Source organism: Ambystoma mexicanum, chromosome 5p, assembly GCF_040938575.1.
Source record: "Ambystoma mexicanum isolate Mex_15411 chromosome 5p, UKY_AmexF1_1, whole genome shotgun sequence".
Taxonomy (NCBI): Eukaryota; Metazoa; Chordata; class Amphibia; order Caudata; family Ambystomatidae; genus Ambystoma; species Ambystoma mexicanum.
In genome coordinates this window covers 1,368,600,017-1,368,622,766 of record NC_090930.1, presented here as the reverse complement: position 1 = coordinate 1,368,622,766, position 22,750 = coordinate 1,368,600,017, and the positions used below count along the sequence as shown (strand labels likewise).

At 49.0% G+C, this 22,750-nt stretch overlaps 1 protein-coding gene and 1 long non-coding RNA gene across 3 annotated transcripts in view; one reads left to right on the top strand and one right to left on the bottom strand.

Moving 5' to 3' along the window:
* Positions 1–22,750, top strand: part of SLC6A19 (solute carrier family 6 member 19) — a 791,726-nt gene that overhangs the window by 731,786 nt on the left and 37,190 nt on the right. The gene's annotated exons all lie outside the window — the stretch shown is intronic.
* On the bottom strand, positions 18,267–19,071 carry LOC138481793 (uncharacterized). Its single transcript, XR_011274407.1, has 2 exons — positions 18,766–19,071; positions 18,267–18,655 (listed from the first exon to the last, which is right to left on the bottom strand). It is a non-coding gene; the product is annotated as an uncharacterized lncRNA (long non-coding RNA).

Sequence of the window (22,750 nt, the reverse complement as noted above, 5' to 3'; positions counted from 1 at the left end):
CCATCAGACCCTGCTGTCTCTATTCAGGAACCCCAGGACCAAGATGCCTCCCTGGATCAAGCGATGAGGCATCAGGCTCCAAGAATATGACTTTGAGATCATCCACAGGCCATGGGGTGAAAATAATCCGGTAGATCATATATCAAGACACCCCGAGGGTAAACTAATCTCCAGGATGCCAAATATATCAACTATGTAGCCTCAAACGCACTCCCACCAGCCATATCACTGGAAGCGGTTGCGTCTGCCTCCGCGGCGGTCCCTTCCATGGCGATCAGCCTGATGGAGAACAACAGAAAAAAAGATTACTGCAGGGCCGTGCTGCACCACTCGGGGGCATGCAGGTACGAATTGGAGAGGCTTGCCAAAGTACACACAGAACTGGCTGTGAAAGATAAGGCCATTCTACTGAGAGGGTGCCGACTCGTCATCCCTGTGACCCTCAGAGCAGAGGTTATCAAGACGGTGCACAAAGGACACCGAGGTGCGGACAACACAAAGACAACTTTGGTGCCATGTGTGGTTCCCTTTCTTGGACTCTATGGTCGACTAGTGGTTGAAAAACTGCGTAGCGTGCCAATGCACGGCCAGAGCAGAAGCGCTGGCCCCACTCCAGCCTACTCACATCCGACCCTTGTGGGACTCCACATTTAAGTAGGCTTGGGGTGGCCGAGGCAGAGTCAGAGAATACTGTCATGGCCCTATCTTTGAGAAAGGATGTAATCCAGTCGCATGCTTTGGGAGAGAAGTTGGCCGCAGAGGCAAGGTGACTGCACAGGGTGTTGTGGTCGAAAGCAGCTGATAAGTCAAGGAGTAGGAGAAGTGCAGGCTTGCCTAGGTTTCTCAGGTCGTCCATTTGGTTTTTTAAGTCGAGGAGGGCTGATTCAGTGCCATGTCTTGGGCGGAAACCTGATTGCCGTAGGCCTAAGAGTTGGTTCTCCTCCAGGTATTGTTGGACTTGTATGTAGGCCGCTTCGTCGAGAATTTTTAGCAGGAAAGGGACTGTGGTGATTGGCCTGTAGTTCGAGAGGATAGTAGGGTCGAGAGATGTTTTTTTGATTAATGGGCGTACCCAAGCTTCTTTGAGGTCTTTGGGGACAAGGCCTGATCTGAAGGAGGCATTAATGAAGGCAGTAAGGAAGGGAGCCAAGGCGTGGGATGAGTCTTTAATAGTAGGTGCTTTGCTATGCTGGCTCGCTATTAGTTTTTATAATGCTTTTTGGTGGCCAATGATTTTGGCCTGAAGGGTATTGAGTTTGTCTAGCATTGCTGATTGAATGCTGTTGCACCATGTAACATCCTTGATGAGCGTGGGAGGAGGGTTGGAGGGTTTTTCCAGTTCTCTGAAGATGGAGAATATTTCTTTGGAGTTGGATTTGGCGTCATTGATCCTAGTGTTGTATGAGAGAGCTTTGGCTTTGATGACATTGTTTTTGTAAGATCTGCAGAGGGTTTTGAAGGCCTCCCTATTAGTTTCTGAGGGGTTGGCTTTCCAGGTAGAGAGGGCGGATCTTTTTTCTGAGCGTTGTTTGAGCAGCTCATTGGAGAACCAGGAGTTGGAGTGTTTAACCTTCTTGGCTTTCTTGTAGGTCAGGGGCGCAATGGCGTCTATAGCTTTGGTAATGATATTCTTGAAGGTACTTGCGAGAGTTTCTGGGTTGTTGGAGGTGGGCGTTTGTAGCACGGGAACCATTAAGAACGGCGCAACATTTTCTACTGTAAGTTTACGTGAGCTCCTGGCGAGTGCCGCTGGGCAGGGGGTCTGAATGGGGGCGGAGTCTTTTTTAGTGGCGAGGTTGAATTGGATGTAATGGTGGTCGGACCATGGGATAGGGGTATTAGCAGTGACCAGGATGGAGCAGTTGTGCTGGTTGATCCAATCCAAGGTGCGTCCTTTGATATGGGTGGGTTCAATAATGGAGGGAGCAAAGCCGAGGGTGGTGAGGGCTTTGTCGCGCGCTTTGGCGTGATGGTCTTTGGGGTCATTAAGGCCTAGGTTGAGGTCACCCAAAGGATGGTTTGGGAGGTTTTTTTGATATTGTCCGATAGTGCGTGGACAAGGGAGTCTTGGAAGTCAGTGCAGGGACCAGGTGGTCGGTATACGATATGCAGGTTGATAGCGCAGGTGTGTGACACATTGATTTTAAGTGGGAGGTAGTCACAGTTGAGCCCAGTTTGTCCCTGGTGTCCTGGTGATTCCCTACTGCCTTAGCACAAGTAGCTGTGATCTTTGATGTAGTAAGCGAATGGGTAATCCTGGTCATCATCAAGTCGGACAACGGGCCCCCATTCAGCGGACATGAGTTTGCAGCCTTTGCGAAACACGTGGGTTTCTCCCATCAAAAGATCACACCCCAGTGGCTTCAAGCGAATGGAATGGCCGAGCGGTTCATGGCTTCAATCAAGACGACCCGCATTGAAAGGGCCAACCAGCATCCAACTCTGTGTCGCCTACTCCGGTACAATGGCAACACCCCTCATGAAGCGACCAACAACACCCCGGCCGAGCTCATGATGAAGTATGACGTTCGCACAAGGATTGTGAGGCACTCCGCATCCCAGCCAGATGGGGACGAGACAGTTATAAGGAGGGACACGGAGCGAAAGGAGAAAGCACGTGTGGAAAATGATAAGAGAAGAGGAGCCAGGCCCAAAGGAGTCCAAATAGGCGATGAAGGGTGCGTGAAGAAAAAGAAATGTCAAGAAAGACGGATGCCCAATTTGCGCCTAGGCTGCTGCAGGTCACATCCGTGAAAGGGTCCATGGTCATGGCAGCCAATGCCGAAAAATAAGTGACAAGAAATAGTTCCCTCTTCAAGCATGTCATCAGGAGAGAGGATGACGGACCCCCGCCTCCTGAACCTGATCCTGAACCTCATGAACCCTGGGATGACCTGTGGAGCCCTCGAGGAGGAACTTTGTGTCACCAATGCAAACCACTGGGGACAGACAAGTCAACCCGGATGGGAGAAGCAAGTGCCAGACCTCAGCGGAATGTCAGAAGGCTGCTTTGCCTAGTGGAAGAGTGCTGAGTGGACGTTAGGACATTTCGTCCAGGGGTGATGTTAATGGCTACTGCCTCTTTAAGACAGAGGCAGTAGTCACGTGGGTCGTGACTCTAAAAGGGGGAGGAGGAAGAAGGGCACAAGGGAATTCGGGATTGTAGCAGATAACGAATAAAGAGGTTACAGTTTCCACCGGTGTCGAGTACGTTCTTCCAGGAACAACAGGAGTCAAAGATAATCACATGGTCCCTTGCCTCACAGATGGGTGAGGGGAGGAGACCCAAGGAGTCTGGCCAGAGAGTGGGGGGGAGCAAGGAGCAGGCGTCCCAATGAGAGGCATCTCTGTTTTACTGGCATTAAGGCAGAGATCATTGGCAGTGCACCATGCCTGAATAGCAGTCAGGCAGTCAGGTATGAGGTATGAGGCAGGAGGCGGAGGAGGTATTAAATTGATATTTTATTTATATTGTGCTCGTATACAAGTGTTTCAGAGCACGACAAGGCAATGGAGGAGAACAGGGGAGAACCAAAACAACAATCTTACGAGGCCCAATGACATTGAGAGAGCGCAAGTGCATGGGAGAGGGAGAGGGGAAAAGTGCATGGAAGGGGGGAGAAGTGGAAAGTGCAGAGCAAAAGGAGAAACATAAATAATCATAAATAAATAAATAACAAAGGCAACAAACAGTGTTAGGGAAGGCAGCAAGTGGCAAGTTCTGGGTTTAAGGCAGCAGACAAGGTAAGTCTGTTAAGTGCAGGAAGAAAAAAAGGGGGCTGTATGGGTACAGATACAGACCCCAGGGGAAGGGTGGCCTAGAGGCAGTGCGGGAGGGTGGCAGGGTGAGCAGATACCTGGGCCCAGAGGACAGAGGGTGGCCAGGTGCACAGTGCCGAGAAAGAACAGATCAACAGGGGATGGGGTGAGAAGGCAGAAGCAAAGAGGAAGGTCTTGAGGTGCTTCCAAAACCAAAGATGGTTCACCTCAAGTTTCAGAGTGGCAGGGAGGCCCCAGCCGAAGACAGAGATCTACCCCCAGCTCGTTTCTTTGAAAAACAACTAACCCTGAGGGAGTTAAATGTAGAGGAGAGAAGAGATCAAGAGGGAAGGTATTTGTGGAGGGACAGCTGAAGGTATTTTGGACCCAGGCCCCAGAAAGCCTTGTGGACAATGCAGAGGGGTTTGAATTTAATCCTTGCATCCACTGGGAGCCAATGAAGAGATTTCAGAGCTGGAGAGATACGATCCCAGGGCTTGAGGCCAAGGACAAGTCTTGCAGTCCTGTTCTGGATTAGTTGCAGAGGGCAGAGAGTAGAGGCAGATAGATTTAGAAAGAGGCTGTTACAATAGGTCCAGGAGAGAGGAGTTGTCAGAGGCATGGAGAGGGGGGAGGTCACAGGAGATCAAGACATCAAGTGTGTGCCCAGCAGAGTGAGTCGGGCCAGAGGGGAGGATGGACAGGGAGAGGGAGTCACAGAGGTCACGGAAGAGTAAAGAGGTGGAACAAGGAGAGTCTAAATGGATATTAAGGTCACCGAGGAGGAGTTGAGTGGTAGAGGCCAGGAGGGAGGAGAAGGGGGCTGCCAACTCAGAGAGAAATGAGGTAATTTGAACAGGAGGCCGGTAGATGGTAGCCACAGTAAGAGAATGCGTAGGAGAGAGAGAGAGCCTACAGACAAGGCATTCAAAAGAGGAGTAGGTCTGAATGGGAATGATAGAGGCAGGAATCCACTCAGAAAAGATCAGGGCTACCCGCCCCCTCCCCCCCACCGGACCGGGAGGATCTGGGTGCAGAGAGGATCTTCTAGCCATCAGGGAAGAGAGTGTCAAAGCTCATGACAGAGCTGGCCGTGAACCATGTCTCAGTAAGACCAAGGACATCAAGGTCTAGTTATTCAAGGAGGTGGCAGATGTCAGAGGAGTGTTTGACAGCAGAGCGAGAGTTGAGAGGGGTAAGATGAAGAAGGTTGCCAGCCTTAATGACCTTCTGGGGTGGGGGTACAGATCAGAGGTACCCCCTGCAAGGAGAAGGAGCCCTAGGAGGGGTGGGGGAGGAGAGAGAGGGCAAGGTAGCCAAGGGGAGAGTGGTGGGGACAGCAGGAGATGAGAGGAAATTGATGAGGCGAGCGAGGGAAGCAGCTATGAAAGAGGTGGAGATTGGCCTAAGGGCCTTGGACCATGACAGTGCCATTAAGGTAGACATTAATGATGACTTTAGAGGAGTCGAAGGAAGCCATGAGAACTTCCCAAGCGAGTGCCACCATTAATGGGAGATGAGGAGATAGGACAGAGCACAGAGATCATATGAAGAGTCCATAGATCTGGCGAAGGAACGACAAAGAGGATGTCACTCAGGGTCTATCTGGAGGAAGCAAAGCAGTAGGTGTCTGTGATTGGAAGACCAGGGTTAGAGGCCAAGATATTCTTTTTGAACTTCTTCCTGCCAGACTTAGTGAGAAGGGAAGGATAGTCAATGGAGAAGCAGTTGGAAAAGGTAGGAGAAACAGAAAGTGCCATGGGAGTGGAAGTGAGGAAAGGAGGGAGAAGCTGGGGGGGGCTAAGGCAGGGAGGTGTGGAACAAAAGAGTGTTGAGGTTACTGGGCCGGCTAGTTACAGAGAAGCAACAGTATACAAGCAAAGTACAGAGAAGTTGGCAATGGGCAGCAAGATTTCACTTTCTAGCAAAAAGAGCAAGATTTGGCTTTCCAATCAGGGATTCAGATGTTAGCAACTGGTTTTAAGAAGCAATGTGCATCAGAATGACAGGAAGGGAGAAACAAGCAGAAAGAACAGTGATAGACAAAGGTGGTAGGAGTGAGTCCAGAACGAGGGAACTAACCCATAGTTCCGGAGGTGACAATGTCAAGGCAGTCCAGATTTCTTAGAGGAGTGAGGTGGCAGCATCATTGTGGTTAAGGTGCAGGGTGGACCCCAATTGGCGTTCCGGAAGCGGACAGGGAGCAGACAGAGGCCTTAGAAGTGGACCTTTGCTGAGGGGGCCGGCTAAAGCCTGCCGGTCCCCAGTTGGATGGAAGAAGGCACTCAGCAACCAATGGGAGTGCTGCACAGGGAAAGGCAGCTCAGTCAGCCTGCCTTCACAACAAGAGGATGGCAGCTTGACAGAGAGCAGTGGGTCATTTGCATCACACTGGAAATGAGGGGAGAAGGTGGCGATCAGGTGGGCCAAAGGGGCCAGGTAGATGTTGAAGAGCCATGGCGATAGAATAGAGCCCTGAGGGACACCACAGGTGGAGAGTGAGGTAGATGAGAGAAAAGGTCCCATTTCTACTTTTTTACTTGGGATGGTCTGTTTTGGTCTGTTAGAAAGGAAGGAGGTAAATCATGTCAGTGCCCTGTCCGTGATGCCTAGGGTATCACAGAGGTGGTTTATGAGGATGGAGTGGTTGACTGTGTCAAAGGCAGAAGAAAGATCGAGGAGGGTGTTCAGGAAAGCAGTTTCTTTGCCTCTGGATGCCCTGAAACTGGACTGGTGGTCATGGAGGCAGCCAGCCACTTCGGTATGCAGGGTCAGTTGGGGGATGACCAGCTTCTCCATGAGTTTGCCCAAAAAGGGGTGAGATATATAGGGCGATAGTTAGCAGTGCAAGAAGGGCCAGAAGACAGCGTTTTAGGAGAGGGTGCACAAGCGAGTGCTTAATGGGTTGTGGGAAGGAGCCAGTGGCAAATGAGTGATGCAGATTTGAGCCAAGGCTGGGTTGAGAAAGGCGATGTTGTCCTTGATGGTTCTGGAGGAGCAGGCGAGCACCTGTTTAGAGGAGACTTTCAGAGAGAGGAAAACTGTAGAGATTTCATCTGGCACAATGGGAGAGAAGGAGGATAGGGGGGCCAAGGGAGATACAGGAACAAGTGGTCTGGGGAGAAGCAAAAGGCAGAGAGGACAGGATGTCAAGAGCTTTGGAGAAGTGGGCAGCCAGAGCAGAGAAGAGGGCATGGGAGGGAGGCGGACAGGAGGAGACAGCGGTAGGATTGGCAACTTCCTTGAAGATTTTAGAGTTCAGCCTTGTTATATAGGCTCCAGATATGCAAGCTTGGACATGGGCCCTCTTTTTGGAGCAGATGGTGAGACGGTATTGCCTTTGGTGTAGGCAGCAGACCAGCTTGTCAGAGGATGAGCTAGATGCCAGCCACTTCCACTCTGCAGCTTTGCACTTGGGTTTCAAAGCAGCCAAGCCAGAGTCATAACAAAAATTGAACTTTGGAGGCAGGGTTCATGCGGATCTTCATGATGGGGGCAAAGATGTACAAGGTGTTAGAGATAGAGAGACGAAGGTTAGCTAGAGCAGAGTCAGGAGGAGAGTCAAGTGACAGGGCAGAGGAGGGATGAGGGAAGAGGCAAATGCAGCGACTGACACACGCTTATTCGGTCAAATGACTGAGTAGGAGACTGGCAGTGTGGGAGGAGGCATCATCACTGCGACTCCTTCCATTTAATTAATTCATTAAATTATCACTAAGCAACAGTAAGAAGATATCTTAATAGGCAAAAACTGTAAAGCCTGGTGTGTTGATTCATCCAACTTATCATACTTAAAATGTAACCTAACCCTGACACGTTTGATGTATGTTATCATCTGGTCTACATGTTTCAGTTCGTTGATATATCTAATATCGAACATTCATCAAGAGTAATTTGTTACCTAACTATTTACAGCATAATTATTCAATAGACAAAGGAGTCCACCCCCATGCAGATGATGGTATAACATTATTTTACAGTAGAATTGACTTCATTTCTTTTTTAACTCTTAATCAATTCCCAAATCTTCTTAAACAGACCTTCTCATTAGTCGTCAGTGTCATTCAATGTTCCTCTTCAGAGAACAACAAACCACATCTCTCTTTGCCATTGCTCTTTTTTTTATGACTTATTTACATGGGGGAATATTCCACTGTGGTATCGCTAAGGAACACATCCCATCTAGTCATGCCTAAATCGATACGACAGTCTATCCTTTCTGTCTTTTAGCCTTTCAGCCTGAGTCTTGCTCTGACCAAATATGCTCCTGAAGTGCAGCCTAATCGCTTGGCTTCTACGTGGCTGTTCTGAATTCACCAGTGAATTTCATCTGTGAGAGCCTCTGAGTAGTCGCTTTAATTGTAGACTACAATTTCAACCTTTTCACTGATCCTGGTACCATAAAAACGAGGCGTGGGTTCGAGGAAGCAGCAGGCCCCTCCCCTCCTTCGTCCACGACTTTGAATACATAGAAGTTCTAACTATGTCGATACAGCGGTTCTAGCATCCTGGCCAGCGGGTGGAAGACTGCAAGCATTTGCGGAGAGCTGGTAAGATTTGATACAGGATCTATGAGCCACATGGATGGTTTGGTAAGAGTACCTGAACAGGCTCTCCTTAACTCAAAAGACAGCAAGTGTTGTGGTAATCAAGCTCCCAAAAGATGGAACTCACAGGGCGTCTCTGCCTTTTCTGATGAAGGGACTGCTGGGGAAGGGAGCTGTGGTGCCAAGTCCTACACTCGACCAGGGGCATGGACTTTACCACATTGTCTTTCTAGTTCAGAAGAACTCGGGTAGTGACAGGTTGGTCCTCAACCTGAAGAATCTGAACAAATGGATACCAGGCATTTTGTTTGGAATGGATTCTATCCAGAAAATTCTTCGCTTGTTCTGGCTGGGGGTGTTTACATGGATCGTCACAATGTGTACCACCATGTTCCAGTTCTTCCATCTCACTTGAAGTATCTCTGGTTTATTTCAGCTAGGCATCATCTAAACTATAGAGTAAAATTAGGAGTAATTAGCATAGGGTAGTGCGCCTTCCCTGGATTAGATGGTGGTTCAATTCTTCAGTGATTGTTTTAGGCTGGCAGCAGATATTGGCATGGACTGACAATCACTAGTCAATCGAGTTATAAGAAATTACGGAAGGATATGCCAAGTTTGGTTCATGCAAATGGCCTTTTCTTTTTCAAAGAGTAATAAACCACTTGACTCATGTGTTGTGTATTTAAGTTCTTGATTTTAATGAATATTAGTGCTCTCTTGTACTGTAAAAAATGCCAACTTTATCCTATTAGGAGGCATGTGCAGTAGTTTCGCCCCTGATTGGGCTTTCACAAAGCACAATAATAATAATGTGAGTTACCCATTTAGATTTGAGGTGTTTACGGTTGTTGGGGTCTGTATCACAGATCTTCAGTTAACATTTGGATTAGTTATACCTAGTAGATGTCATTTGGGGTTGTCATTGTATACAGTGCACAGACATGTGTACATCTACATTCATGGTCAACATTTTCAATGCATTGTATCCATATATTCAGCTATTTTGAGGTGATTGTTCTATTACAATAGTCATTCTTTGTACATGTATACAATTCAATACATTTTCAATTGTATTCCTACAGTAGGTAGCAGTGTGTATTTCAATTGTCTCAGGTTGTTTCTCTTCCTTCCTTGTGCTATAACAATTGTCTTCAAATTGTTCCCACGGAGGAAACTTAATATCTTCTGAAGTCCTCCTTGAACATGTTCTTTCAGGATGGCAGCGATCACAACACAAAACACACAATGTATTGGCGGAACACAAAATGCAGGCGCCCCCTTCGAACCATTTTGGGCCCTCCAAACTCGACAACAAAGCACAGGCTGTGCTACACTCTGGGCTGGACTGCACCACCACGCGCAAGCAATGTACAAGATGATCATGCTGCTACAGATGCACACTGCGCACTGCGCTAGGTGAAAATGCAATGTGTGTTAATCAAACCATAAATCTTTCACCTAGCATAGAAAAAAGGGGCTGTGCCTGGCTGCTAAATCCTATAGCAAAACAAAAGGTGTGAGGCCTGGGAGCTTTAGAATTAGTCTTAACCTCTGGCATTGCTCTGGGCAACCCTCCAGACCATTGTTCTTTACCTGCCAAGCAATTACAAAAGGGGAAAGACCATATGCAAATCTGACTTGGTCCCACACCAAAAGGGGCAGTCCAGCCAGAACTGCTTGGTCACATCCCATCTGTATGACACCAGAAACATCCCCAACATGTTTGTTGGGCCTCATCACTGAGGAGTGGCTTGGGTCTCTAGGCCCAGCAGGCACGGGATCCACATCTGAGCATACCGGTCCCACTCAGGGTTTCTAATACCACCAGCCACCACACACCTATTGTCTCTACTCCCACCTATCCCAACCTTCACTATCCCCACTCACCCAGCCCCCCTCCACTCACTCTACCTCATTCAACCCACCCTAATCTCACATTCTCTTCCCCAACCCACCAGACCCGCACCACCTCACCCTATGCCCACTCTACCAGCTCCCACCTACCCTATCCCCACTCCCCCAATCAATCTTCCCCATTCTATCTACCCCACCCACCCTTTGCCCACTCTCTCTACCCCATCCAAGCACCATACCCCGACCAACTCACAGTACCTCTGCTCTCTCCAACCCAACACTCTCTATTCCTACACCCACCCACCCTAAATCCACTCTCTCTACCCCACCCACCCTACCTCCACTATCTTCCCCACCCACCCTACCTCCACTCCCTCTACCCACACCCACCCACGGTACTGCCACTCTTTCTACCCCCACCCATGCTACTGCCACGCTGTCTACCACACCCAACCTCCCTACCTCCACTCTCTGTACCCCCACCAAACCTCCACTCTGTACACCCTGAACCACCCACCCTACCTCTGCTTTCTCTACCCACACCCACCTAACCTCTACTCTCTCTAACCCCACCCACCCTAACTACACTCTCTGTATCCCCACCCACCATACCTCTATACTCTACCCCAATCCACCCACCCTAATTCCACTCTCTCTACTCCCACCCTACCCCCACACATCCACCCTACCTCCACTCTCTCTATCCCCACCCAATCTAACTCCACTCTCTCGACCCCCACAAAGGGACTCTACATCCGCTCTGTCTACACCCACCCATACAACTGCCACTCTCTCAACCCCCCCTTCCTCCAATCTCTCTACCCGCAACTTAGCCAACCTACCTCCACTCTCTTCCCACTCCTACCCACCCTACTTCTGCTCTCTCTACTCCCACCCACCCAACCACCACTTTCTCTACCCCCACTCCCGATAGCTACTCTCTCTAGCCCCACCCTACCGCCACTCTCTCTAACAAAACCCACCCACCCGACCTCCACTCTCACCCACCCCACCTCCATTTTCTCTACCCCATCCACCCACCCTACCTCCACTCTAAACCCCCATCCACCCACCCAACTCTCAACCACCCACTCTGCCTCCACTCTCTCTACCCCCACACATCCTACTTCTACTCTCTCTAACCCCACCCACACTACCCCACTCATTCTACCCCCACCCACCCTGCCTCTACTCTCTCTATCCCCACCTACCCTAGCTCCACTCTCTTTCCTCCCTCACCCAATCTCCACTATCTCTACCCCCACCCAACCTCCACTCTCTCTAGCACCACCCACCCCACCTCTACTCTCTCTACCCCCACCCACCCTTCACTCGCTCACTCTACCCCATGTACCCAACTTAACTCCACTCTCTGTACCACCACCCACACTACCTACACTGTCTCTACAACCACCCACCCTCCCTCCCTCCACTCTCTATCCACAACACTCTACCTCCTCGCTATCCGACCCACCGTACCTCCACTCACACTTCAACACTCACCCACCCTAACACTACTCTCTCTAACCCCACCTACACTACCACCACTTTCTACCCACACCCACCCTACCTCCCATCTCTCTGGTCCCACCCACCCTACCTCTACTCTCTAACCCCAACCACACAACCTTCACGTTTTAACCCCACCCAGCCTAACTCCACTCTACCCCCACCCACTCTTCACTCACACTCTCTCTCTACCCCCATCAACCCTTCCTACCCCCACCCACACTCCCTTTCTCTACTCTCTCTACACCTATCTACCCACCTTACCTCCACTCTCTACAATGCCAACAATGTCTACCCCCACCCACCCAGCCTCTATTCTCTATCCCACAGCCACTCTACCACAACCCTACTTCCACTCTCTATAAAGCCACCCACACACCCTAAATCCACTATCTAACCCCACCCATCTACCTAACCTTTACTCTCTCTAGCCCACCCTACCTCCACTCTCTACCCTACCTCCACTCTCTCTACCCCCACCCACCCCACCTCCACTCTCTACCACATGCACCTAAACTACCTCGACTCTCGCTACCCCCACCACCCTACTGCCACTCTCTCTAACCCCACTCACCCATGCAACCAACCTCAACTTTCCGCATGCACCCACCATAGTCCACTCTTTATCTGGCCCCCCACCCTACCCCTAAATGTTCACATTACCCCCACTCTCTCTACCCCACCCATCTTACCCCCCCGACCCCCAACTATTTACCCCACCCACCCTACCCCCACTGTCTATCCCATTGACCCTAATCCCACTCTCTCTAACCTCACCAAAACTCCCCACGCTCTTTACATCCACCCACCCTACCCCTACTCTCTCTATGGCTCTCATCTGCCTCACTCAACACCTACTCTCTCCATCCCTACCTCCACCCACCATACATTCAATCTCTCTACCCCCACCCAATGGCCATTCTCTCTACCCCAACCACCCTACCTCCACTCTCTACTCCCTCTACCTGTTAAGATGAGAATCACGGGAATGCTGCGTACCTGTATTTCTGGATGGTCTCGACGGGGCAGCCAGACTGACGAGAAGACTTGGTAACACAAGCAACCAGCCCTTCCTCCACCCTGTATGGGAACTGGGTGGAAGATGGACCGATTCCCAATGCCACAACCAGGTTCCAGAGATGGCAGTTCTGCACAGAGTTGACAGAAGAAGTGGTTGGAGGGAATCCTTGAAGAGGAGTTAAGAGTCCCAAGGTGTGGGAGGCCACACCCGTAGCTGGCAATGGGTGCCGAGGAGTTGAGAGTCCAAAGGTGTGGGAGGCCACACTTGTAGCAGGCAATGGGTGCTGAGGAGTAGAGAGTCCAAAGGTGTGGGAGGCCACACCCGTAGCTGGCAATGGGTGCTGAGAAGTAGAGAGTCCAAAGGTGTGGGAGGCCACACCCGTAGCTGGCAATGGGTGCTGAGAAGTAGAGAGTCCAAAGGTGTGGGAGGCCACACCCGTAGCTGGCAATGGGTGCTGAGAAGTAGAGAGTCCAAAGGTGTGGGAGGCCACCCCCGTAGCTGGCAATGGGTGCTGAGAAGTAGAATCAACGGTGTGGGAGGCCACACCCGTAGCAAGCAGTGGGTGCTGAGGAGTAGAGTCCAATGGTGTGGAAGGCCACACCCGTAGCAGGCAATGGAAGCTGAGAGGTTGTGAATCCAAAATGGCTCAGGAGAAAACTTAGGAAGTTGGCCAGGCCAAAGGAGGGAGAAAGGATGCAGGCAGAGAACCAAGGCAGACAAGAAGGAGAACCAGGAGGAATGAAGCAGGACCAGAGAATAATGCCAGGAAGGACCCAGGCAACAGGAGGGAAGACCGGCAACGGAGAAGGTAAGGTCTAGAGGAACAAGGGACAAGGTAAGCACTAACTAGTAGCGCGGGAGCAGGCGAGGACACGATCCGGAACAGAACGCGTTGAGACGCGATCTGCTCCCGACCGCGTCTCTCCCTTTATGGGCCGCCGGCGCCTGCGAGGCCTGGAGCGCAAGCCTGATGGTTGCCAGGCGCCGGCGGCCCCAGAATGAGGCTTGAGCAGCAAGCTGCTCCACGCCTCGGCTGCCGCCCCCACGGCGCATGCGCAGAACCGTAATCGCGGTTCCCGACGCAAGCGCCGCGGAGCTGGCGCCCCTGTCCCTGGAGCTCTTCCCCCGGCGCCTCCCCAAACGCGGAAACGCGGGTAGAGGCGCCAGGGAGGGGGAGCGCGAACAGTGAACCCCGGTCTCCTGGTAAGCGTGACACTACCTGCACCTGCCAATCCAACCTATCTCAACACTCTACACCCACCAACCCTACCCCTCTCTCTTTCTCCAACCTCCCAGCTTACCCCTACAAGCTCCCACTACCTCCACACTCTCTACCCCACCCACCCTACGTCTGTTCTCTCTACACCCACCGTCCTGCCACTTTCTCTACCCCACTCTCACTAACCCCACTCACCCATGCAACCAACCTCAACTTTCCGCATGCACCCACCATAGTCCACTCTTTATCTGGCCCCCCACCCTACCCCTAAAAGCTCACATTACCTCCACTCTCTCTACCCCACCCATCTTACCCCCCCCGACCCCCAACTATTTACCCCACCCACCCTGCCCCCACTGTCTATCCCATTGACCCTAATCCTACTCTCTCTAACCTCACCAAAATTCCCCACGCTCTTTACATCCACCCACCCTACCCCTACTCTCTCTATGGCTCTCATCTGCCTCACTCAACACCTACTCTCTCCATCCCTACCTCCACCCACCATACATTCAATGTCTCTACCCCCACCCAATGGCCATTCTCTCTACCCCAACCACCCTACCTCCACTCTCTACTCCCTCTACCTGCACCTGCCAATCCAACCTATCTCAACACTCTACACCCACCAACCCTACCCCTCTCTGTTTCTCCAACCTCCCAGCTTACCCCTACAAGCTCCCACTACCTCCACACTCTCTACCCCACCCAGCCTACGTCTGTTCTCTCTACACCCACCGTACTGCCACTTTCTCTACCCCACCGAACCAACAACCCCTCTCTCTACCCCACCCACCATATCTCCATTCTCTCTATCCCCACCCACAGTATTGCCACTATCGCTACCCCTAGAAACCCACCTCCTCTCCCTTTATCAACACCACCCTACCTCCTCTCTCTAACCCCACCCACCCTACCTCCACTCTCTCTACCCCCAGCCAAACTAACTCCACTCACCCTACCCACCATACCTCCATTCTCTACCCCCACCCACAGCCACTCTTTAACCCCAACCCTACTTCCACTCTCTGCACCAACACCCACCCACCCTACCTCCACTCTCTACCCCACCCACCTACCCTACCTCCTCTATCTCTCTACCTCTACCCATCCTACTGCCACTCTCTACCCCCACATACCCTACCTCCACTTTATCTACGCCCACCCACCCTAACTCCAGTGCCTCTGGCCGAACCCACCCTACCTCTACTCTTTACCCCCACTTACCCACCCTGCCTCTACTCTCTCTAACCCCACCCACCCAACCTACACTCTCTCTACCCCCACCCACCATACCTCGACACTTGACCCCCAATCCAATCCACATAACCTCCACTCTCTCTACTCCAACCCATCCACCCTCCCCACCCACCTTACCTCCCCTCTCTCTAACCCCACTCACCCATCCAAGCTACCTCAATTCTCCACATGCATCCACCATACTCCCCTCTTTTCCCGGTCCCCCAACCTACCCCTACATGCCCACATTACCCCCAAACTCTACCCCCACACACCCTACCCCGACTGGCTACCCCATCCACCCTACCCTCACCAAAACTCCCCCACTCATTCTGCGGCCTATCTGAAGATGTGAGTGTTAGCCTGCTTCACTCTGGCTCCCCCAAGCCTTTGATCTGTTATTGGGGTTTGAATTTGTCACCCTTTGCTTTGTGCAGTGTTTTTTTAGGCTGATTCCTCGGAGAGTCGTCCTTCCCTTCCCTTTGTCTTCCGTCTGCACTGCTCCTGCGTTCCCCAGTGGTTTCCTGCTTGTAGCGTCCTGTGTGCTTCACTCTGTGTGAACCCTCCCCTCTGCTGCCTACTATGGTGCTTAGCTTTGGGATGTCGGTCTTTCTTCCCTCACCTTCCCTTCTTGCCTCCTTGCACCCTCTATGGTGCTTTCAATCTCTCCCATCTTCTGAAACTGCTACTCTCTCTCCTATCCCATCCCTCTCACTAAGTCTGGTAGAAAAATTTTCAAAAGGGGTATTTTGGTCTTCAACGCTCGTCTCCCCATTACTGATACCCACATCAGCGCTTCCTCCAGACAGACCCTAACCAACATCCTCTGTCGTTCCCTCTCCAGACCTATGGACCAATCATATGGACTCGGCTCTGTCTCCTATCTCTTCCTGGCCCATTAATGGTGGCACTCAGTGGGAGGTCGTCTTGGCCTCCTTCCACTCCTCCAAGGCCATCATTAATGTCTATCTGAATGGCACTTGTTAGGAAAGATTTCCTTTATGAGTAATTTTCCCTCACTTTGTGGACCCCCAAACTTTTTGCTTTTGTTTGGCTATCCTATCCTGACTTTTGCTAGTGGAGCACAGCGTTCTGCTGCGCTCCTCTGGGCTTTTGCTCACTTTTTATGGGGAAACTGACATGTCCTTCAGACTGTCAGTACTGGGAAACTATGTTGCCATTTGTTGGTAACTTGTTAACAGTGCACAATGTACCTTCCAGTACCATGCACTGGGGTCCTTTTTCTTTTATTTCCCTAGACACCGTTGAAGGATTTTTGCATGATTGTACGAGTGTGCCTGGGATGAACTGATGGCAGTAGTTACTTTTTATAAGTGTTTTACTTCTTTTTACTGAATGACATCGTGTTTACTGTGTTTGGTTCAAGACTGTGTCCGGGTCCAAAAATGGCCGAGCCACAAAGTCTTTTTTTCTGTCCCATGGCCATTGTGTCCCTTGCCTTCACCCAGGTCGGGTAACGCAGGTTTTCCTTATTTGGGCATGCAAACTCCCCAGAAAACCAATCTCTTTCACATGCTTCTACCTTTCACGTGTGTGTGTCCGCAGGAAGCAGGTTGGGACTGTTTAGTCCCAATCCACACTGCTGGTGCCAGGATGTCTGGAAAGCCGGAATTATTGGGACCACCATGGACCGTGATTGGTGCATGACTGGGATGCCTGCATAAGAGCATATCTTTGATATGCACGATTAATCTTGGATAAGAGAAGGGGCTCTGCATCCATTCCAGGTCGATCACTTGAGTTCTCTCCAAACCACAGAAGGAGCCAAGTATCCTGCAACGAAGAAACAGACTTGTGAAACCGCCGGAGACGCTTTGGAAGAAATGGAAATGAAATATTTTATTTATATCGCGCTCATACACAAGTGTTTCAGAGCGCGACCAGGCAGCAAGGGAGGGGAACAAGGGAGATAAAAAAAAAACAGAAAACGGCGATCTTACTACGCCCAGTGACATTTAAGAAAGCGCAAGTGCAAGGGAAAGGAAAAATGGGGGAAATTGCAGGGTGGGGGGGAGTGGAAAGTGCAAAGCAGAGGAGAGAAAAACATAAATAAATATTAAATAGAATAAATAATAAATATGTGCTTTAAACCATGGTAGTGCGGCCAGCAAGTGGCAGGTGAAAGTTAGTCAGAAAGGTATATCTGATAAGTGCAGAAGAAATGTGGGAAGGTGACTGTATGGGTACAGATACAGAAACCCTAGTGCAGATGGTGGCCTGGAGGCAGTGCAGGAGGGTGGCAGAGTGAGCAGATACCTGGGGCCGAAAGAACAGAGGGTGGCCAGGTGCACAATGCCATGAGAAGAAATAGATCAATAGGGGAGAAGGGAGGCAAAGGCAGAGGCGAAGAAGGTGGTCTTGAGAAGTTTCCGGAACCGAAGATGTTTTTCCTCAAGTTTCAAGGTGGCCGGGAGGCTGTTCCAAAGGGAGGCACCAGCCGAAGACAGGGATCTACCCCCAGCTCATATTTTTGCAAAACGACTAGCCCTGAGGGAGTTTGAAGTAGAGGAGCGAAGGGCTCGAGAGGGGAGGTATTTACAGAGGGATAGTTGAAGGTATTTTGGACCCAGGCCCCAGAAAGCCTTGTGGACAATGCAGAGGGTTTTAAATGTAATCCTTGCATCCACTGGGAGCCAATGAAGGGATTTCAAGGCTGGAGAGATACGATCCCAGGGCTTGAGGCCAAGGACAAGTCTCACAGTCCTGTTCTGGATTAGTTGTAGAGGGCGGAGAGTGGAGGCAGGTAGATTTAGGAAGAGGCTGTTACAATAATCCAGTCTTGAAAGAACCAGAGCTTGCGAGACAGTGAGCTTTTGAGGGAAGGAGAGGAAAGGTAGAGTACCTCTAAGGAGGTGGAGTAAAAAGTTAGATTTTTTGGAGACATCAGAGATGTGTGCGGAGAAGGAAAGTGTAGTGTCAAAGATAACCTCAAGGATCTTAGCCGCGCAAGTGGGGGTGGGCCAAGGGAGGCCAGCCAGAGAGTGAGAGGAAAGGATGGAGATGGTGTACCAATAAGGAGGAGACAGAGCTATAGTGTAGATGCCACACATATAAAGAGCTCCCATTGGGAGAGCCACAAAAGGACCAGTCGTGGTTAAAATGATAAACATCAGATTTAATAGAATTATGACCTAAAAAGTGATTAAATAGTGTGGTCCACAGTACATACAATTCATAAACATTTAAACATATATCAAACAGTCGTTACGTGATAAGCTAGAATTAGCTAATTGACAGTGTATCAAAAACAGGGATACACTCAACATCAAGAGGTACGCTTTACAGAAAGTGCAACGTACTCTACAGTAATTAGAATCAGTATGTCAAAAAACTTAATAACTCTGGTGCCAGTACAGAGTATTAGCTCGACATGTTTCAGTTCCTACAGTTATTATGGAACATTCATCAGGAGATATACAGGTGACCACGTAACCAAGACAACATTTAAAAACGAAATGATGACATTTGAAGTATTCGTAGCATCTGCAAAGTAAAGAACAAAAAAAGCGCAAAACATGAGCTTCAAATTAGCCATTATCGTTGCATGTTCAAAATACATGAACCAAGGCATCTAAATAGAGGGAAATCAATACCTCCACTGATGCCTGTGGGTGCTCTCTACTCGAAAGGTAGTAGGCGGTGTAGAACTGAGGGTCGTCTCTACCTAGGATATAGAAAAAACATCCAAATGAGCGCTGAGTAGTAGCTCACTAAAAAAGCAGGATATGTGCTTAGGCTTAGCAAATAGCGAAACTAGTATCGCATAAAAAACATATGAAAAGGTGTCCGGGTGAGAGAAACCCAGTGCTGAGAGACAAAACGAATTATCCACAGTGTGCCCCATATAATTCCAGAAGTTGAGAAGAAGTCGGTGACTAGAACCTAAAGAGGTAGTTCAAGGTATAGTCTCTAATCTCGTGTGTTTATAGGTGACAGAAGGCGGCTAGTAACACTCAAAAGTAAACAACTACCCCACAGGCAATACCTTCAAGTTGGCAGTAAGAGTGTCAGTCGTGACCAAATCCGACAGCCCCAGGATATAATCCTGCCGCCAGCGCTAGTGCTGTGTGGATAGTATGGAGAGTGCCGTCTGTTATGCGGGCAGCAGTGCAGCAGGACTGGGCGACCGATGTGCGAGTGGTAGTCAGGGAAATACAGTAGTCCTACAACTATGTTGGAAGAGAAAAGAGATGTAGAGCAATGTGGTTAGTCATGGCAGCCATCATGGAATGGCTCAGACCGGACAAGGAATTAGTACACTAGGTAGCACACAGTCTACAAAAAACGATGGTAAGGGATCAAGTGAGTGTAAACGATTATATGTTGTACCATTCAATAGATTTGTTAAGACCCCTGATGTCACTCTGCAGAGTATATATCATCTTTTGTTCCATATAAAGCAATTTTTTCTCCCGGGTGGCATAGTTGGATCCTTTAAGTGATAACAATATTGTCCATTTGAAATCCTCGTGATGATGCTTCAGAAGATTGAAATGTTTCACCATGGGGGCATTTTCAGTTCTGTTCTTGAGACAGCTCCGGTGTTCCATGATACGAGTTTTGGCTTTGCGGGTTGTTTTCCCTACATAGTGCAGTCCACATTTACAAGTGATCAGGTACACCACAAATTCGGTGTTACAATTAGTCAAGTTTTTCTGTGTCCAGAGCTTTGACAGGCCAACATCTACATTTTTAGTTATAGAGGTCAATTTACAGACCCCGCACGAGCCACAAGGATAGTGACCGGTAGGTTCAGGTAGACCCCATAGGGTGGTTAATCTGGGTTCCCGGATAGGGATAGGTTTAAGTTTGCTGTTACTAACCCTGTTACCTATCGTCGTGCTCCTTTTATAAGCAAAGATCGGCACACTCATAGAGGGGGAGGTCGTTTGAAAGATTTTCCAATTCTTCTTAATGATGTTGGTGATCTCAAAGCTCCGGTTAGAAAAGGTATTCACACACACAATACGATCATCTTTAGGTTTAACAGGTTTTGGTTCCAATAGTGCTTCTCGGTTGTTATTAAAAGCCCTTTTGGCTGATTTTTTCACCAGTTTATTAGGGTACCCTCTCTGTCTCAGTTTTTTCACGAGAGTGTTCGCCTCCGCCTCGTATATTTCTTTCGTAGAACTATTCCTTTTAAGGCGTAAAAACTGGCCAAAGGGAAGATTATCACGAAGATGTTTAATGTGATGGCTGGAATAATCAAGAAGATAATTTTTATCGGTGGGTTTATGATAAGGCTATGATATTAGCTTCAGTCAAGGTGCCTCTCCATATGACCAAGATGTCGTCAAGATGTCCCCCAACAAGCATCCCTTGATGCGATTGAAGAAATACTTCTGGGCCGCATTGATAATGATCCGGTCCCTACTTCGTTTATCCTTTGGTGCGTTGAACTAGCATTAAAACGTAACTACTTTGAGTTCAATGGTAAGATTTTCCAACAAGTTGAAGGGACCGCGATGGGCGCCACTATGGCTCCGAGTGTTGCTAACTTGTACGTAGAGACCTTTGAGAAAAGCAACGTCTACAGCAACCTCAATCCCTATAGTAATAACATCGTGAAGTGGAGTCGCTACATTGACGACATCTTGGTCATATGGAGAGGCACCTTGACTGAAGCTAACAATTTTTTCAACTGGCTTAACAATCTTAATCCTCACCTTCAGTTTACTATGATGTCTAGTAACGAGTTTATTAATTTTCTCGACCTAACCATTTTTGATAATCTTGGCCAAAGGGAAGATTATCACGAAGATGTTTAATGTGATGGCTGGAATAATCAAGAAGAGAATTTTTATCGGTGGGTTTATGATAAGGCTTAATTTTCAAGACTCCATTGGTTGCAAAAATGGTTAGGTCGAGAAAATTAATAAACTCGTTACTAAACATCATAGTAAACTGAAGGTGAGGATTAAGATTGTTAAACCAGTTGAAAAAATTGTTAGCTTCAGTCAAGGTGCCTCTCCATATGACCAAGATGTCGTCAATGTAGCGACTCCACTTCACGATGTTATTACTATAGGGATTGAGGTTGCTGTAGACGTTGCTTTTCTCAAAGGTCTCTACGTACAAGTTAGCAACACTCGGAGCCATAGTGGCGCCCATCGCGGTCCCTTCAACTTGTTGGAAAATCTTACCATTGAACTCAAAGTAGTTACATTTTAATGCTAGTTCAACGCACCAAAGGATAAACGAAGTAGGGACCGGATCATTATCAATGCGGCCCAGAAGTATTTCTTCAATCGCATCAAGGGATGCTTGTTGGGGGACATCTTGACGACATCTTGGTCATATGGAGAGGCACCTTGACTGAAGCTAATATCATAGCCTTATCATAAACCCACCGATAAAAATTCTCTTCTTGATTATTCCAGCCATCACATTAAACATCTTCGTGATAATCTTCCCTTTGGCCAGTTTTTACGCCTTAAAAGGAATATTTCTACGAAAGAAATATACGAGGCGGAGGCGAACACTCTCGTGAAAAAACTGAGACAGAGAGGGTACCCTAATAAACTGGTGAAAAAATCAGCCAAAAGGGCTTTTAATAACAACCGAGAAGCACTATTGGAACCAAAACCTGTTAAACCTAAAGATGATCGTATTGTGTGTGTGAATACCTTTTCTAACCGGAGCTTTGAGATCACCAACATCATTAAGAAGAATTGGAAAATCTTTCAAACGACCTCCCCCTCTATGAGTGTGCCGATCTTTGCTTATAAAAGGAGCACGACGATAGGTAACAGGGTTAGTAACAGCAAACTTAACCCTATCCCTATCCAGGAACCCAGATTAACCACCCTATGGGGTCTACCTGAACCTACCGGTCACTATCCTTGTGGCTCGTGCGGGGTCTGTAAATTGACCTCTATAACTAAAAATGTAGATGTTGGCCTGTCAAAGCTCTGGACACAGAAAAACTTGACTAATTGTAACACCGAATTTGTGGTGTACCTGATCACTTGTAAATGTGGACTGCACTATGTAGGGAAAACAACCCGCAAAGCCAAAACTCGTATCATGGAACACCGGAGCTGTCTCAAGAACAGAACTGAAAATGCCCCCATGGTGAAACATTTCAATCTTCTGAAGCATCATCACGAGGATTTCAAATGGACAATATTGTTATCACTTAAAGGATCCAACTATGCCACCCGGGAGAAAAAATTGCTTTATATGGAACAAAAGATGATATATACTCTGCAGAGTGACATCAGGGGTCTTAACGAATCTATTGAATGGTACAACATATAATCGTTTACACTCACTTGATCCCTTACCATCGTTTTTTGTAGACTGTGTGCTACCTAGTGTACTAATTCCTTGTCCGGTCTGAGCCATTCCATGATGGCTGCCATGACTAACCACATTGCTCTACATCTCTTTTCTCTTCCAACATAGTTGTAGGACTACTTTATTTCCCTGACTACCACTCGCACATCGGTCGCCCAGTCCTGCTGCACTGCTGCCCGCATAACAGACGGCACTCTCCGTACTATCCACACAGCACTAGCGCTGGCGGCAGGATTATATCCTGGGGCTGTCGGATTTGGTCACGACTGACACTCTTAC